The sequence below is a fragment of the Oryctolagus cuniculus genome, chromosome 4 (genome assembly GCF_964237555.1).
Source record: "Oryctolagus cuniculus chromosome 4, mOryCun1.1, whole genome shotgun sequence".
Lineage (NCBI taxonomy): Eukaryota > Metazoa > Chordata > Mammalia > Lagomorpha > Leporidae > Oryctolagus > Oryctolagus cuniculus.
In genome coordinates, this window is record NC_091435.1 from 85,443,528 (window position 1) to 85,461,506 (window position 17,979).

At 51.8% G+C, this 17,979-nt stretch overlaps 1 long non-coding RNA gene across 1 annotated transcript; it reads left to right on the plus strand.

Moving 5' to 3' along the window:
• The first annotated feature begins 872 nt into the window (after positions 1–872).
• LOC138849490 (uncharacterized) lies at positions 873–7,630 on the plus strand. Its single transcript, XR_011388361.1, has 3 exons — positions 873–3,302; positions 6,966–7,118; positions 7,330–7,630. It is a non-coding gene; the product is annotated as an uncharacterized lncRNA (long non-coding RNA).
• The last annotated feature ends 10,349 nt before the right edge of the window (positions 7,631–17,979 follow it).

Consider the following 17,979-nt stretch of genomic DNA (forward strand, 5'->3'; position numbering starts at 1 on the left):
TAGGGACAGTCACTTGTTTGGTCCTCACAGTGACCTTACAGGGTGGTACCATTATTCTGCCAATTTCCTGAGCCCAGAGAGGGTGATTGACTTGTTTGAGGTGACTCAGAGGCCATGGCTAAGCCAGGAGTTGAGGTTAGAAAGGCAGCTGAGCCTGTTTACCTCACCTCCCAGGGTGCCAGCAGAACAGGCGCTAGTGAGAGTGCAATGGCCAGGAAGCGAGGGCGGACTTCCCAGGGGAGGCGAGACGGGCAGGTGTTTGCCAGAGAAACTGGTGAGAAGGCGGCCGTGCGCACACAGCTGAGCCTTTTCATCTGTGCTGGGTGCTTCTCTCACCTCCAGTTCTCCAGAGCCTGGCAGAGCCTTCGTGTGTTTTGAGCTGCACAGAGCACTTTGTCGATCTGGGAGGTTCTATGTGCAGCTACTGAATCCCACCAGCCTTCATCCCCGGGAGAGCTGTCCTGGACTGCTCTTTATTTGCCTGCAGTGACTGAGAACAAGCCGTCCCTCTCCTCCCTGGCACCTGCCTGTCTGTGTCCCGGCTCTCGTCGGGGCTGGGGCCCCTCTGGCTGCCCAGGCTGGGAGCCGCCTGGAGGGCACTGCTATACTCCTTGGTTTCTGAGCCACTTCTTTCTTCTTTGTAGCTGCAATGGGTGCATAAATGGCCAGCGAGTGGGGCAAAGCTGCTGAAGTCTTTCGTAATCCAGCAGGCTATAAATGGAGATTTGTGTCCCTCCTGGAGGAGGTCCGGGCCATCTTGTGCCAAGGAAACACAAAGACCAGAACACGCCCAGCAACCAGGCTGGCGCAGGCACAGCAACCCAAGCTGCCGGCCCTTAGCAGCCCTGTCCACTTGGAGCAGGGTTAGCCCTGGGGCGGGGCCTAGCACCTCCCTCCCTGGAGGAGAGGGCTGCGGGGCCAGGAACCACGAAGGTCATGGCAGAATCCACCTTGAATTCAGTGAGGCACTGTGTGGGCCCCTGGCTTGGGGGGCACTTGACTCCTTTGGGTCTGATATCAGCTCCAGGCACCTGTCGGGCTGAGGCTTGATGGTCAGGGTTTTATCTTCTTCTTTGTTGTTGTTTGTTTAGAACTAGCTTTTGAAACATTGTGATCAGAAAAGGGAGACTTGCAACATGATTTAAAAAATCAAAATGATTCGAACGGGCTTGCAGCAAAAATTCTGCTACCAATTCGTTCTGCAGGGGCAGCTGTCATTAAGAATTTCTTTTCCTGGAGGCGCTGTACATACGCGACAGAAATGCATTGGCAGGTACTGGTGACGTTGGTGCTTGGAAGAAACGTAGGATCGCTTGTGTTTGAGAACAGGAGAGCTAGCCTTGCACATTTGGAGGGCCATTCAGTAATGCGAAGTGTGTAGTGATGAAATCTGGATGCCTCACACGCTACCTAGAGGTTCCTGGTCAGCCCAAGAGTAGTGGGAAAAGGTAATGTTAGGCCATGTTAACAAGTACCCATGTGCCATCAGCATGAGTCATAAGGAGTGGGAGTGCAGGAGGCCAGCAGGCTATTCGTTGTGTGGCTTCTCTCGTGTGTTTCCATGCATCCTATTTGTTGTCTGCTCTGCTGTGCACTGCTAGGAGGGAGAGTCACGGAGAGGAATACGGTGACGGCTCGCTGAGTAAGATGCAGAGGATGGATGCTCGCTACAGAGAAGACAAAGGGGAGGGGGGACTGAATGTCACTGCAGCCCACAGCAGACTCACCAAGTGAATGTGCGTGACCTTCTCACGGCGCTGTCCCCAGGGCCATGGCCATAGCCAAGGACAGCCTCTGTGTCGTCCCTGGAGTCCCGGAGACCTGCTCTGGCTGGCCCTCCAGTGACCACTGGGCACCCCCGGGAGCTGTGCAGCGAAAGCTCTGGGAAGTCTGGAAGAAGACAGGCGCTCTGCCCTCCCCTCCGTGTGATGTCCCAGGAGCAGGTCTTAGATGCCAACACGATGGTCTTTGCAGTTTTCCTTGTGATGCTGCAGCTCTTGCCGGGACTTGATGTGAGTGCCAAGCATGCGGTCCAAGGGGGATACTCCCGTCCTCCCGTGAACCTTCTCACCGGGTGAAGCCTGGCCTCTTGGCAGGAGACCACCCCCCTCTCCTGCAGCTGTCAGACAAGCTCAGACGCGTCTCACCCCAGCTCCACTTCAGATCAGGACCTGGCTTCCCCAAAAGGTAACCAGCAAGCACATGGTGCATTTGACAAAGGATTCTGATTCATCCATCTATAAGGAAGGCCTAATGAGAGGTGCTGGGTGTGAAATGTAGCAGGAGAGGTGTGAGCGAGTGAAAATGGTGGATTCCTCGTATGGAGAGCTTAACAAGGAGACCTCAATCACTCTCCCTAAGAGAAAGTTCGCAGTATGTTCTTTGTTTAAAAATTTGTATTTATTATTTATTTGAAAGGCAGAGTTATAGAGAGGCAGAGGCGAAGAGAGAGAGAGACAGGTCTTCCCTCCACTGGTTCACTCCCCAAATGACTGAAATGACCAGAGCTGTGCTGATCTGAAGCCAGGAGCCTTGGAGCTTCTTCCGGTCTCCTATGTGCATGTAGGGGCCCAAGCATTTGGGCCATCCTCCGCTGCTTTCTCAGGCCGTTAGCAGGGAACTGGATTAGAAGTGGAACAACCAGGACTCGAACCAGCACCCATATGGGATGCTGGCACTGCCGGCGGCAGCTTTACCAGCTACACCACAGCGCCAGCCCCTCACAGTCCTTTCTGAAACAGAAACCCTAGTGCTTTTCAAGTTCAGCCCTCGACATTCCTGAGGCACCCCACCTTTAAAACAGAATAGCAATGGTCTTCCGGTTAATTCATGCAGTGAAATTTTTTCCATATATTTTCCTTAAGTCTTAAAGCTTTAGCACCTGCAGGCAACAAAACTAACGAACAAGCAGTAAACAGATCTGAGTGGAAACGGCTTGGAAACCACCGATCATGCTGAGTTTGTGGCTTTTTCTTTAAGAACATGTGTGCTTGTGGTTTTATACAGCCTGCCCGCAATGGAGCGTTATTTTCTGCTATTAAAATTGTTCTGAGTTCATGGGATGGAATGAAACAGAACATGACTCCGAGGTGTGCCCTGAAGAGCCTCCTGTCTTGGAACTTTCTCGGGCCTGGCCACCTCAGCACAGCACCTGAGGGTCACCAGCGTGGGCTTTGGAATGCTGCTTCCCCACCACCCTCTGCTGTCCACCTCGAGGCCCCGGCTGACGCCCAACCTCTGCCAGGGCTAAAGATAACCTCTCCTTCTGGGACATCACCCACAGGCTAAATTTATTCTCAGAGGTGAGTTGGGGCTACCCTGACCAGTGACTCCAGGCAAGCACATGAGCAGCCAACGGGGCTTCGAGGTGGGGGTGGGGCTCACCGAGGGATGGGGAAGGGCAGGAATGAAAGATGCTTGATGGGCAGCTGGCCACGGGCTTTCAGAGATACGGGGGCGTGCCCGGGAGAGGCTGTGGCTCGGGCATCAGCTGAGGGGGTCTGAGTGAGCTGGCTGCTCCCAGCGAAAATTCCTTCTCTGTCAGTTACAATGTTACCGTAATACAACCCCCAGAGGGGAAAGCCTAGTGCTAATCAGGGCTCCCGGAGTCCGTGGACTTGATGTACAGAATGGGGTGTTTAATTTTATGATGTGGCTATGGGTTACATGAGAGACTAATAAAAGAACTCCATAAACTGTGGCTTGCAGAGTGGGGTTGCAGCCTCTGCCAGAGGGTCAGCCCTGCGCAGACGTGGTTTTCTGGCAGGGCTCCTATCTAGCTGGCGTGCGCTCGGGCGGCCACTCAGCCGCCTCAACCCGTGACAGCCTCCACGACCCGTTGTTAAGTAGCTGCTGCTCTGAGCCTCCCAAGCACTGCCCCGCTGCTCGGGTGGCCCAGGCCCCACTCTGGGCCCTGCCCAAGGCCAACAACCACATGCAGACGCCCACAGATTCTGCTCCGTGCCACGTCACTGGTGTCACAGCATTGTGGAAGGCCTGGAGCCCCTGCAGCATCTGCCCTCAGTACTTGAAACAGCTCCCATCCGTGTCGTCTGGGCACTGAGTCTTTTGGGTGCTTGTGAAGCAGACCAGGGCTGCAGTCCCCTCACTCTCCCTCTCTGATGCTGGCGTGGTCGAAGGTTCCCCTGGGTGCTGCCTGCCGTTCTCCTGGTGGCTACAGGGACACAGCTGAACTTCCCCCTGAATCATTCTTGGTGGCTTCAAAGCAGTTTTAGTAGGCATGTAACAACTTCAGGGTACAATATTTTTGGAAAATAGAAAGAAATTAGCACCCGACTTTCCAAGCAAGAATTGCATTTGCTAGAAGGGTTCTCATAGCAGATCCGGCCTCTCTTCAGGGACAGCACCAAACCCTCCTCCATCACCCCTTCAGGACACAGCCAGCTCCTTCCAGGTCACGCCCACTGCCAGGGAACTCAGCGCTTTGCAAGGAGCCGCCAGCATAAACCAAGAGCGGACATCGTCCCAAACAAATCAAAGTGGGACCTGCCCCCCCCCGTTGAGCTGAAAGTTTCTTACATAAGTCATAGTTTGGCCCCTCACTTAGCTAGAATTGCAGGTCCGAAGATGACCCCAAAGCAAGCCACGGATGTTACCGAGTCACCAAGTGTGCTGACAGCTTGTGCAGTCACTTTTCAGGTGCTGTTTCCTGAGGGGCTGCCAAGCGCCGGGTGACGTGCTGGGTGCTGGCAGGTCAGTGTAATCAGGGAGCAGTTCTACTGTGAGTGATCACTCAGCCCCTTGGGGCTGGTACCCAGATGGGGAGACCTGGGAACTCGGGGTGGCTCGTCTTCTGAACCCAATTCTGGGCCAGGGGCCATCCTAGGAGGGGCTGTCCTGGGTGACTCCGGCACACAACTTCCATGTACGTTTGTCCTGAGCCTCTGCGGGTTCCTGACGGCCAGGAGAGTCCACTGAGAGTGTGGAGTCCTCCATATGGGCTGCCATTTGACAGAGAGTGAGACAGATGCCAAGATCCATTTGCCACCCCCTGGAAAGACGTGTGGGAGCCAAGCAACATTCCATTGTGCACATGGCTGGGGGAGCAACTGAATGGAAGAATTATTTTACCTTTCATAAGCAAGAACTATTAGGCAACTTAGATAAGAAAAGAAAGACAATAAAATTCTTTGTAAATTGATCATCGATAGAGGAAAGTTTGGGGCTTATTTGTGCAAGCTCTTTTAGTAAACCTGGGGGTGTGGGAGATACAGACATATACATACATTACATAGGTTCTCACACACACACACGCACACGCACACGCACACACACACGTCTGCCTTTTTCACCCAGCCGTCTCCCCCAATGAACACAACCGTAAAGTAAATCCAATTATGTGAAGACATTGATTTAATGCACACAACGCTGAAGGAATTTGCTAAAGAAATTAGCAGAGAAGAAAGAGTGAAATCATTTCAGAGGTAAACGTAGTTGCCAGGGACAGCAGATCAAGGTGTCCCATGCTGTGTTAAAAGGTTAAGGGTGGGACAGAGACTTTCAAAGCATGCTGCCCTGGCGCCTGGCCCAGCCTGGTGCTTCTCCTCATGAGGTCACCTCTGGGAATGACGCACATGGAGGCAGGAGGAGCAAGGGCACTGGACTGTGGGGGAGATCTGGTGATGCGTGCTGGGCCGGACTTCCTCCCCTGGGAGCCAGTGGCTGCTAAGCCATGAGGATGAGGCTGTGACGGGGGTGGGCCCTGGGCATGGCTCCTTCATGGAGCCATAGGAAGCAGCTACCTCTGCATTCATGAGCGGGTCTCCCTGGTCCCAGGATGCTGGGGTGAGGAGAGGTGGAAGGGGCACTCCCCACTGTGCCACGGTGCCTGTCCCAAGAGGGAAGAATTAAACGAACAACAGAAGATAATTTCATTGGATGAAAATGACCTGGGTCTGAGGTTTGAAACGAACTCATGGATTCCTAGGACTGATAACCACATCCATAAACCCAACCAGATGAAATTCTTGGCCAGCAGGTGTAAAGAGATCCTCTCACAGCCTTGTACACAGAGGAAGACAGGAATTACAGAGCAAAAGGGAAGAGTTGGTGTCACTTCTTCCTTTATTATTTTAAAGAGATATTTTATTTATTTGAGAGGCAGAATTCCAGAGAGAGAGAGAGAGAGAGAGAGAGAGAGAGAGAGAGGGAAAGAGGTCTTCCATCTACTGGTTCACTCCGCAAATGGCCGCAAAGGTTGGAGCTGAGCCAATCTGAAACCAGGAGCCAGGAGCTTCCTCTGGGTCTCCCATGCCGGTGCAGGGGTCCATCAGCAGGGAGCTGGATAGGGAATAGAGCAGCCGGGACCCAAACTGACAACCATATGGGATGTTGGCGCCACAGGTGAAGGCTTAAGCCACTATGCCATCGTGCGGCCCCAGGTGTCATACTTTTCATCCACAGCAACAGGCACTGGAAGACAGGGCAATGGTGTGGACCAAAGTCTAGAGCCAGAGCCAGCAAAGTACCGCTTGCTGGTCAGGTGATGAAAATACTACCCAGGTGTTCCAACAGTACTGTGGGAAAACTCTCAAGCAAATAAAAATGATCCAAACAGATCAATCAAGCCAGGAGATGAAGGGGGTAGTTGGTGGTGAGCAAATGATATATCTCTTTCTATCTGTCTCTTTTTAAATGTTATTTATTTGAAAGAGAGGCAGAGACAAAGAGATCTTTCATCTACTGGTTCACTTCCTGAATAGCTAGGGCTGGACCAGGCCAAAACCAGGAGCCTGGAAGTCCCTCCTGGTCTCCCACATGGGTGCAGGGGCCCAAGTACTTGGGTCATCACCTTTTGCAGGTGCATTAGCAGGGAGCTACATGGGAAGTGGAGCAGATGAGACTCAAACCCAGCTGTGGTATGGGATGCTGGCATCGCAGGAGGTGGTTTAACCAGCTGCACCCCAATGCTGGCCTCTCTCTCTGTCTCTTTTATGCAATTGCAGCCAGAGCTTCAGCAGCACCCAAGGGGAGGGAGCCCTGCAGCTGGCGTCTGACGAGCTGGATCTTGCCTCTGCATCCCAGATACTGCGCACTTGCTGAATGGGAGGAACTGGCCCAGGGAGCAGCCTGGAGTGTGGCAGCTCCTTCAGCTTCAGGTCATTCCCGCGCGAGCTGTCAGCAGTGACACTCGGGGCACTGTCCCCAGCAACCTCCATGAGGTTTGGCATGGTGGTGCTTGTGTGAAATTGAGTACACATTCGCTGCCCTGGGCTGGGAATCGACTGGGGGCGGGGGCAGGGAAGCTCTAATGTGTCATTTTTTTGCTGATTTTCGTTGTGGCAATACCCTTATCATGGCTGATATCAGAGTACCAAGGAACACAAAGGTGAGAGAGGACGCACACAATGAAGCTGGCTCCGACACATGTGGTGCAGTGGCTCCAACACACCATGGTGCGGTGGTCCCCTGGTCTCTGAAGGGCTGCATTCCAAGACCCACAGTGGATGACAGAAATGGTGATTGGTGCTGAGCCCTCTTCCCTGCACATGCACGGTCACGATCAAGTTCACTTTATAAATTAGGCACAGAAAGAAATGAACAACTGTAACTAAGGAGACAAGGGAATTGTCACCATTGGTTGCTCTAATAAAAGGTCCTGAAAACTTAACGAATGTTTTATTTCTGGATTTCTCTATGTCATGTTTTCAGACCCCGGTTGGCTGCAGGTAACTGAAGCCATAGAACGCAGAGCTGCAGATACAAGGGGGGCAGTGTACAAGCATCAGGAACCTGATAGAGTTTTCTCTGCTTTTGCTCACTTCCTGTGTTTGGTTGCTTTTCCAGCTCCTGTCCCCAAGGTGCCCTGCCCTTCTCCCCTCAAATGCAGTAGGCGAGTATTCTGTGCAGGGGGGTTGCCAGAAGGAGTCTCCAACACTCATTCATCTTGAAGTCGGTGTGCCCATCCAATGAATACTGCTTGTCAGCCACGAGTGGTTGGGAGAACAGAACAGGTAGCACCCATCCAGGAAGAGGGGACTCTCGACACCAGGTCAGCTGGTGGCTACTTTGGCTTTGGGGGACACGTGGTGTCTGTTACAACTGCGAATGTCCCGCGGGCCACAGCTTGCTGATTCGTGTAGGACGCGGTACCAGTGTATCATGAACCTCTGCAGGGGTGTTGCTGCGGTGGTCCCCAAGGACCCAGCGCAGGAAATCCCTTCACTCCAGACCGTGACTCAGAGCAGGGACTCAGGCCCGCAAGGGTTTTGTGGTTCAGCCGGCCCTGTGCATGTAGCCTCACCCAGGAATGCCTGTTCGCTTCCTTTTATCCAGGGTTCAATCAAGTGAGAGAAAGCGAATCCCTGCATGAAACAAAAAAACACTTGAACCCCAGTCCTCCTGACCAAAGTCCTTTATGTGCTAGGATCCTGTTAATTTAGAATTGGGAAGGCATACCTGGGAAAGAGGCAGGCACGCCCTGTGGCAGGGTCTCTGATGAAAGGGGAGGTAGGTAGGTTAACAGAGCAGACCACGGCAAGCAGGTGTGGAAACAGCTAAATCAAACACTTCTACAGCAATTCCGCAAGTGAAGTATTTGACGGTTACGAAGAAATCTGCATGTTTTCCAAATCTGAGGAGAGTCTCTCTTCCCCCTGGGTCTCAATTTTCCATCTTTAAATGAGTAGCTTACGTTTCTCCGGCAGCCGTATGAATGCTCGTAGGTGGTATTAGTATCAAGTCTCAGATTTTCACTAAAAACATTAAGCACACCCTGCACCCCCCCCCCCCAACTATCCCTTCCCTTGCTTACTTCCCCCCTTGTAACTGCACAAGGTTGACTGTATGAGAGGTCGATTCTATTTGGGGTTCTGGTTGTCTTAGGGTGTGTGTGTGTGTGTGTGTGTGTGTCTTGATATTTTGGTGTTGGGAGCCTTATTGTCTAAGAGAAAGTTCTCACCAACTCTATAAGGCTTTGCTGATCAGCCCCTTTAAGATACCAGGATAAGCTCCCAGGGGCGGACGTTTGGTGCCACAAGCAAGCTGATGCTTAGGATGCCTGCATCCCATGTCGGAATGCCTGGTTCAAGTCCTGCCTCTGCTTCTGATTCCAGCTCCTGATAGGCAGCTTTGCTTATTTTAGCAGAAAAGGCAAGAGGTGGTCAGCACCCTGGGAGAAGCGTCATCACTTAGCCCTGCCCCACGGGGAGGGCACCGGAAGGCCACCCGGCAGCGGCCACACAGCAGCTCTGGCTTTTTCTCGAACGAGTTCTGCCATCAGGTGCGCCCCTGCCTTCCTTTCTGTTCATAACTCCCAGGTGTCAGGAATGGCCTGATTCATTAGACCGCACATGTTTTCTAGAAAGTCTGTACTTCGTTTATTTCCCCCAGGTAATATAGATTTCTAAATGCAGTGAAAGTATAGGACTTTGTTGTTGTTGTTGTTTTTGGAAGTCCACCCACAAGATGGTCAATGAGGATTCATCGCAGAAACTTTACTCCATCGTTTTAAAAAAATACACATCAACAAGTGCCTTGTGGTGAAAATTAAAATTATATTAATTTTACAGTGGAAACTTGATTAACTTCTTTGTTAAGCAATTTGCTCAAAGTCCACAGCTACTAAAAGAAACAGCCCTGAAGCTTGGCCCAGTTCTGCTGCTGCCAAAGGCACACTCCAGTCTCCACGACCTGGTTAGCCTACGTGTAGGTCTTAATTTCGTGGGACCAGAAAGAAAGCTCTAGTTAGAGTCTTTAACTGTGTGCGATTGGGAAGCCCATAGCAGCTGCTTCAGGCAGGTCCTTCAGGGCGCAGGGCTTGCAGTAGGAGAGGCTGGGACAGTCCACAAGCTGATGGATCAGATGGAGCCCTTGAAGGAGGCCAGAGGGACTGTTACCTGCCAAAAGGGGGCAGGGGAAATGGGACACTGGACACAGAGAGACAGGAAGATGGCAGTGAGACGCTGGACTGTTCTGGGGTAGTTGTCAGGGGCCGTGGGGCCTCCAGGGCTGCAGAGGTGGGAGAGCGGCCCCAAGTAGCGGGGGGTGAAGTGCAGGGAACTCTTCCAAGGTTTAGAAACAAGGGCCCGAGGGTCAGGAGCACGAGCCTCAGGCGTGGTTTCCTGCACTAACCCCTGTCACAGGTGTGGGGTGACTTCATCCTGGTCATTGGGTTTCCCATCCTAAGTACAAAAGGTGCTCTCTAGAGCGGGGCTGAAGGCGAGGGGCTGCAGAGTCTCTATCCCTATCTTTTTGGGTCATGATTGACAGCGCAGGTACCAATGGCATGTCACACACGTATGGAAGACTAAAGTGCAGTTCCATGGGGCGGTGCTGCCCCGTAGGACACACGTAGTGCACTCAGATACTTGCTATTCTGTTCACGTTAGCAGAAGTGCTGCTGCTGCTCACGAAACTGATTTCTTAGTCTACTAGTGGGGCATGCCTGGTGCAGTGGAAAAAAAAAATCATCACTGCTCGAGTCATAGCATGAGTCAGCAGGACAGAAGGCCCCCTGGGGTCGCCCTCTGGGCCCTTGGTAGCCACAGGCAAAGGCATGGGAGCTGCACACAGAATTTTTTCCACCGTGAAGAGATAAAAATAGGTATCTTAATTCTGGTTCACCTTTGTCCTTTTAGCCTGCAGATAACTTCCACTGTCGCGGTGGTGGCTGGCCTGGATTGGAAGCCTGCTTGCTTGCAACAAGTGCAGACGTTTCTGGAATAGCACTGGAAGCACAGTCCTGCTAACGCCTGAGATAGGGCGTCCTCCCTCGCCGGCTGCCCAGGAGCCGGTGCCGCACACACGAAGGGAACCAGGCTGCTCCTCCTGGGGCCTTGGCTGCTTCCCCTGTGACTGAATTGGAAGAGGAACTGTTTGCCTTTGGCCGTACATCCTGAATCATAATCAGGATGCCGCTGGCACAAGAGAGCCTGCTCCCACCCTCGCCTGAAAGAACTGCCCAGGGAGGGGAGTTCCTGCCCTCGGCAGCCCCAGAGAAGGAGGCCCGTGGTTTATTGTGTGCTGGCACGGCATCAGAAGTCAGCTCAGTCACTTACAGTAAAACCAAGGAGGGCAGAACAATGCATTCAGAATGAGGTTCAAACACCTCATTAAAAGGAACAGATTGTTCAGTTCATGCCAGGATCACAAGGCTTACGTATTTGTTAGCCAGAGTCCGGTGGCCTTCGGAGATGCTTTCCTGGCTGTGGAATATGAAAAAGATACACAGCCACACCCGTAGGCCTTTCCGTTCTCCAGTTCAACAGATGCGCTTTGCTCCAGCCACGTATCGGGGACTGTGTGATTAGGGCACGTTGGTTTTCGAGGATAGCGCTAAGAAATTACCACGAATTGGTGGGTTGAAACAACAGGAATGTATTCCCCTCCCAGCTTCAGCCATCTGAACTCTGACATCAGGGTGCTGGGCGGGGCTGCACGCCATGCCAAGGCTCCAAGAGACTCCTTCCTGGTCCCCTCTGGTTCCAGGCATCCTTTGGCTACGACTGCGTCTCTCCAGCCTTCGCCTCCTCTCTGATGTTCTCCTTTGTGTGTCTTCTGCCGTGGGATTTAGTAACCCAGAATAACCTGATCCTCAGGTTGATAGCATCTGGAGATCCGCCACTTAATCACATATGTAAAGACCATTTCCCCCCACCCCAGATAGGTCACATTCACATGTACGGGAGGTTAGGTCTTGGACATACCTTTTTCCAGACCATCGTTCAACCCGTCCACTCAGTCAAGGATACAAAGTTGAAAAGGCCAGGGCTGAGGTTCTCAGGAAGTTCAGTGTTGTGGGGCAGAGGAGTAGATAAACAACAGTGTCAAAAGAATGTTCCCGGCAGAGCTCTGTTCCAAGGGCCAGGGGATCTTCAAAGAGTTTGTGCTGGGAGTTGATGTGGGGACGGTGGTGGGAAAGACACAGTGCCTTTCCTCACCTTTGAACTCTATAATTCCTTGGCATCTAGAAATCATTCCAGAAAGTTGAAAACACGGGTAGGGTCTGAGGACAGGGCCTGAATACCGGTCCAGCCAGGTGCGTGGGGTCTGGCAGAGTTCCGCCGAGTCTGTTGGTTGTCTTGAGGTTTGAGGGAATTGGCAGAGAAATGAAAGATGGCTGGGTCATAAATTGTAAGATTTGTGATGGATTTATCGCTCGAGGTGAGAGTTGGATGCTGTTCAGTGGGTCATTGGCTTTCTCTGTGGTAGAAGCAGCAGAGCAGCCGTTTGTGTCATCCTCACAGAGTCCAGTGGGGCGTGTCTGCGGCCCCAGGTCACAGCACCGGTACCCCGGCAGGGACACCGTGGGCCACAGCGGCTGCCACACACATGTCTCATTTGCTCCGAGGCCTTGAGTCAGTGGTCTGTCTTGGCCCTTGGTGTGGTTGGAGAAGGCAGCTGCTGCTCCAAGACAGAAGAGAGACGAGACAGAAAAGCTTTGCTCAATTCTCTCTCTGAAACAACATTTGTGCAAATTTTGCAGAACATAATTTGTAGGGCTTAACACTCTTCTGGGACTTCACCTTCCTCATGAATGTTTATTCAGTTTAAAATGCCTTGATAATAGATGTTATCGAAATATTGTTAACAGGGTGTAACTTGCTTGTTGTAATAAAGAATGTCTATTTTTAGGAGTACATGCTGAAGTATTTATGGATGATATTATGATGTCTGCTGTTTTCAAGTGTTTTAGCAATAGACACTAAGAGGAACCCAATATTATGAAAATATTAAGAAGAATTGCTAAGTCTAAGTGGAAGTTGTATGGATGCTCATTGCTTGGTTCTCTCAATTTTTCTCTATGCGTGAAATTATTCATAATAATAATAATAATAATAAAACTCAGAGGAGGCAAATTTTTGAAGCAAAATTTCTTGACCTGTGTTTCATAGGCTCCAGGGGAGAGGAGTGAATGGGTTTCAGGGACCAGGAAGCTTCTAAACTTCTATGTGAGCTTTTATGGGGTATGTGTTCCTTTCCTTCTTGGGGTGAAAAGTTTATTATTTGTAGCTCTCTTATGATTGCTAAAGGTGTTATTAACCCCCTTGTGCAAGCTTAAACACAACTGCTTGAAACTAGAGACGTATTTGCATGTATTATACTTCCGTTAGTGGATACAGACAGACAAGCAGGGTCTGTGGCTGATGCCTCACTAGTACTTTGTTGCAAAATTCAAGTTAGATTACAAATATAATGACATGCTTCTCTCCTTTTATGTTCATTGACTCACTTCTTGTTTTTTTGTAATTTGTCCTTTTCTTATTTTTGATGAATTCTTAGACTTTTTCACAGGTTTAAAATATTGCTTGCTAATATGATAAAAGCTATTTTCCCTGGCACTGTGATACCTTTCTAGATTATAAAAATAGCAGAGGCTTACTGTATGCAATTTATAAAATGCAGAACTGAATGAAGGATGAAATCAAATGACCATAAACATGCTCCAGAGGTGATCCCCCCTCACATTCTGTGGGCTTCGTGCCTTGGCTATGTGTGCACTCTGCATATGCATGTGCATCTAAGAAAAAAAAAAAAAGGAAGAAGAATGAATGAGCAGTTATATGTGATGCAAATAAAAACTTTTCAAACGTTTTTCCCTTTTATGCTTCATCAATATTTAGAAAGAAGCATTTGAACTGATGTCTCCAGTCTTTGTATTAAATATGATTGTTCAGGGGCCAGCATTGTGGCATAAAGGGTTAAGCCACCACCTGCAACGTCAACATCCCATATGGACATGAGTTTGAGTCCCGGCTGTTCTACTTCTGATCCAGCTGCCTGCTAATGCACCTGGGAAAGCAGCAGAAAGTGGCCCAAGTGCTTGGGCCCCTGCACCCATGTGGGAGACCCGGAAGAAGCTTCAAGCCCCTGGCTTTGGATCGGCCATTGCAGCCATTTGGGGAGTAAACCAGTGGGTGGAAGGTCTCTCTCTGTCTCTCTCCGTCTCTCCCTCTCTCTGTAACTGTGACTTTCAAATAAATAAAATAGGCCTTTAAAATACATATGGTTCGTCAAGTCAGCATTTACAGGTTCTAGAAAAGATGGGGGATGCTGCTGCCCTGAAATCCTGCTTCTTCCGCATGCCTGGCTGCCCAAGTAACATTTCTCATGGGAACCCCTAGATTTGCAGTGTGTTTTGCTCCATTGTGTTGCACTCCTGCCATAGATAAGTGAAGAGCTTTGTTTATTTGAGAGACAGAGAGAGAGTGAGCCAGAGATGATAGAGCCCCCATTTTGTTGGTTCACCCCCAGTGCCTTTCATGGGGTCTGGATGGGGTTGAAACAGGGATCCAAGAACTCAGTCTAGGTCCTAAGTGGGTAGCAGGATCCCAGCTACTTTAAGCCATCACCTGTTGAAGCCAGGGACTCCACTGTCGAATGCAGGCATCTTAACTGCTCCTCCTTTTTTTAAAATAATATAGAAAAGACTAGTTATTGAGGAGGGAGCCAGGGCACAGCTAACCCCAAATTGTTGGAAGATCTGGCTGGTTGGGGTAGGAGATACCCCAAATAACCTCCCATCTCTGTGTGGTTTGTTCTTAGAGCCCTACAGTCAGCGTAATCAGAGTAGTGCCACCTCGAGGGGGTCCCCAAAGGGAGAGCAGAATGGCAGAGGAGGGGGACCTGGGCAGGCTGGCAGTGTGGAGGATGGCCTTCCTCTGGCTTTCGGTGGCACTGGGTGAAGCCCTAGTCCCAAGTTTATTTGAGCCAGTTATTTGTTTACATGCATTAATGCATAAAAAGCCCAACAGAGTGGCTTGCATCCAACCGGCACATAACAAGTGCAAATTACCTCCCTCCCAGGAGGCAATGCGTTCTTGGGAGACACTTGCATTGCTCCCACAATAAACAGAGCATGGGGCTTGGACCCAGACAAACCTGTGTAGGGTCTTGAGTGTGAATCTTATTAGCACCATGACCTTGGGACACTTGCTTAATGCCTCTGAGCCCATTTTCTCATCTGTGAAATGAGGTCAGTAATCATAGCCAACTCATCAGGATAGCGAAAGGATTAAGTAAAATATGCCTGCAATGGTGGCTGCCGTTGATCAGGGGCTTGCTGCATTCACAGCACCATTTTAAGGGCTTTAGGTGTGACCTTCTTATTCAGTCCTCATAATTCTGTGAGCGAGGTGCTAGCACCCCCATCGGCAGATAGAGACCTGAGACTCAAGGGCCAGCATTTTGGCACAGGGGAATAAGCTACTGCTTGCAATGCCAGCATCCCATATCAGAGCACTGGTTCGAGTCCCAGCTGCTCCACTTCTGATCTGAGTTCCTGCTAAGGGACCTAAGAAAGCAGAGGATGATGGACCAAGTACTTGGGCTGCTGCCATCCATGTGTGAGACCCAGATGGAGCACCATGCTCCTGGCTTTGACTTGGCCCAGACACACTCCCACTGGGGAGTGAAGCAGTAAGTAGAAGACCTCTCTCTCTCTCTCTCTCTCTCTCTCTCTCCTCTCTCCTCTCTCCTCTCTGTCATGCTGCCTTTCAAACAAATAAGTAAATCTTGAAATAAAAGAAAAGAAAACTGAGGCACAGAGAACTTGAGTCACAAGCTCAAGGTCACACAGCATTGATGATCAGCACTGGAGCTTGAACTCGGGAAGGCGGTCCTCTCCCTGGGGTCTGCGGTCCATTTTGCATGGCTCCACACCTGTGGGAGCCTCTCCTGAGATGCTTCTGTGACTGCACACAGGAAACGCTGGGTCACGGCCTGCTGAACAGTGGCTGCAGGGACGTCTGCCCAGGTCGTTGGTTCGAAGAGCACTGCATGCGCTCCTGTTGTGGAAGAGAAAATGTGCTTGTGTAGAAGAAAGACGCGTCGTACGGGCCTGATGTTCAATCCTGGCTTTCATACGCAGGTTTGCCTGAGTTCACGGAGCCAGGGCTGGTCTGCAGGAGACTGCTGCTGCTCTCTGTTCCAATCAACTGCTGGGGCTGGCTGTGGCCACGTAGATGACTCTTCTCCCATACGCACGGGGGAGAAGCACTGAGACCTGGAAGAGCTTGCAGGGCCGGGCACCCAGCGAGTCACACCCAAGTGGTGGGCACTCGCCAGCTTCGGGGCTAAGCCACTGCCCCTGAGTCGCTGGGCAGGGCAGGCAGCTCTTGCTTGCAGAGTCCCTCGTCTCCCAGGGCAACAGCCTGGAGCAGACTGTGGTCACCGTGGGAATACTCCCCCTGAGTCAGCAGGGCCTGCGGTGGCAGGGCTGCGTGTGTGTGTGTGTGTGTGTGGCCCGGTGTTCCCTGGGCCTCAGCGCAGATGGCTCCTCATCTCAAAGGATGTCACTGCGCCATCACGGGTCCAGGGCTGGAGCTGCAGGACATGGGCTGCTGGCCTTGCACCCACTGAGGTCCTGGGCAAGTCAGCCTTCAGGACTTTTCACTGGGCTGTCGCTGGATGTGTGCAGTGTTTATGGTGGCAACATTTAAAAAAAAAGAGAGATTATTTATTTGAAAGTCAGAGTTACAGAGATAGAGAGAGGGAGAGACAGAAATCTTCCTTCTGATGGTTGACTCCCCAGATGGCCACAATGGCTAGGGCTGGGCCAGGCCAAACCCCAGGAGCCAGGAGCTTCTTCTGAGTCTCCCACAAGGGTGGCAGGGGCCTGAGCACTTGGGCCATTGCCTGCTGATTTTCCCAGGCTGCTAGCAGAGAGCTGGATCGGAAGTGGCACAGCCAGGACTTGAACCCGCACTCATGTGGGATGCTGGTTTTGCAGGTGGCAGCTTTACTTGCTGTGCCACGGTGCCGGCCCAGGTGACGGCATTTAAGACTGTTATTTAAGACTGTCATATATCAGAGCATGACCACCAGAGAGAGATGAGCAGGTCTGCTCTGGAAGCAACTCCTCGTCTGCTTTGTTGTACACATTTGGGAAATTCACTTTCCTTCTCTAGACCTGAGGTTCCTAAAAGTATGCCAGTTCTTACAATGTCACCTGATTATGCTGAGAAGCAAATGACAGCATTAAACTGCGAGGTGTAACACAGCGGCAAGGGGCCTCACAGCTCTGCTCCCTCCCGGGGGCTCCCCAACCACAGCCAGACTTGAAGGGTGGGGTTTGGCTTTTCTAGAGGGGAGGACTGGATTCCTGACTGGGTGCCAGCAGGGATCTCCAGGAAAATGAAGAGTTGGAGCAGGGGCAGGGGGTGGACCCACGGGATTCAGCCACTCTTGCCCTGTCCCGGGGCCTCCCTCTGTCTCCAATGGGAGTGTGTTGGGATTGCCTTGTATCAAGCAGAAATGAAGGTCCACTCGGGTGCATGCTGCAGGTGAGGGGCACCCTCCCAGAGGACTTCTGGGTAGGGAAGGGGTGGCGAGCAGTGGTGCTCACAGGGAACTGAAGGGGAGGGAGAGGCTGCAAGAAGGGGAGCGGGGCGAGAGGAGCTCCGGGACCCTGCCCAGAGCCTGGGGTCAGGAGCAGCAGAAGCCTTCCAGTTGCTTTGGTGGACGGATGGCGTCGTGTCACGCGTCGCTCTCCGTAGGTGTGAGCACCGGGACAACAGCCTGCAACTCTTGTTCTTTGCGTATGGAGATAGGGCCACTGTTGCCCCAGAACAGCGTACAGGTGCCTGTGCCGTGGAGGTCAGGAGAGGGACCTGCCCCCAGGACGCTGGCCGGGAGAGTGAGACTGGGATTCGTGGGGACACACAGCAGGTCTTCCTGCTGGCCAGCAGGTGTGCTGGGCTCAGTCTAGGAAATCATTTGCTGTGAGCAGGAAACCCTGGCTACAGTGTGAAAGAGCCTGGGTAGGGGGGATTCAGGTTTGGGGCTGGGGAGGGGGCTCAGTGATCTCCCCTTCCTCCTAGGGGCTGTGCTCTCAAGGGCTGCTGTGCCGCCGGCTGTGCCCGCTGAGCTCCCTCGGTGCTGAGAATGTCCCTCGGGGCTGCACGCTCCCACGCCCCCACTCCCCACCCCGGGCTGGTGATCTGGTTTTGGGGCAGCCCTCTTCTCTCTGCTTCCTATGCCTTCTCCACTCTCCATTTGTTGCTCTTGGCACAGAGTCTG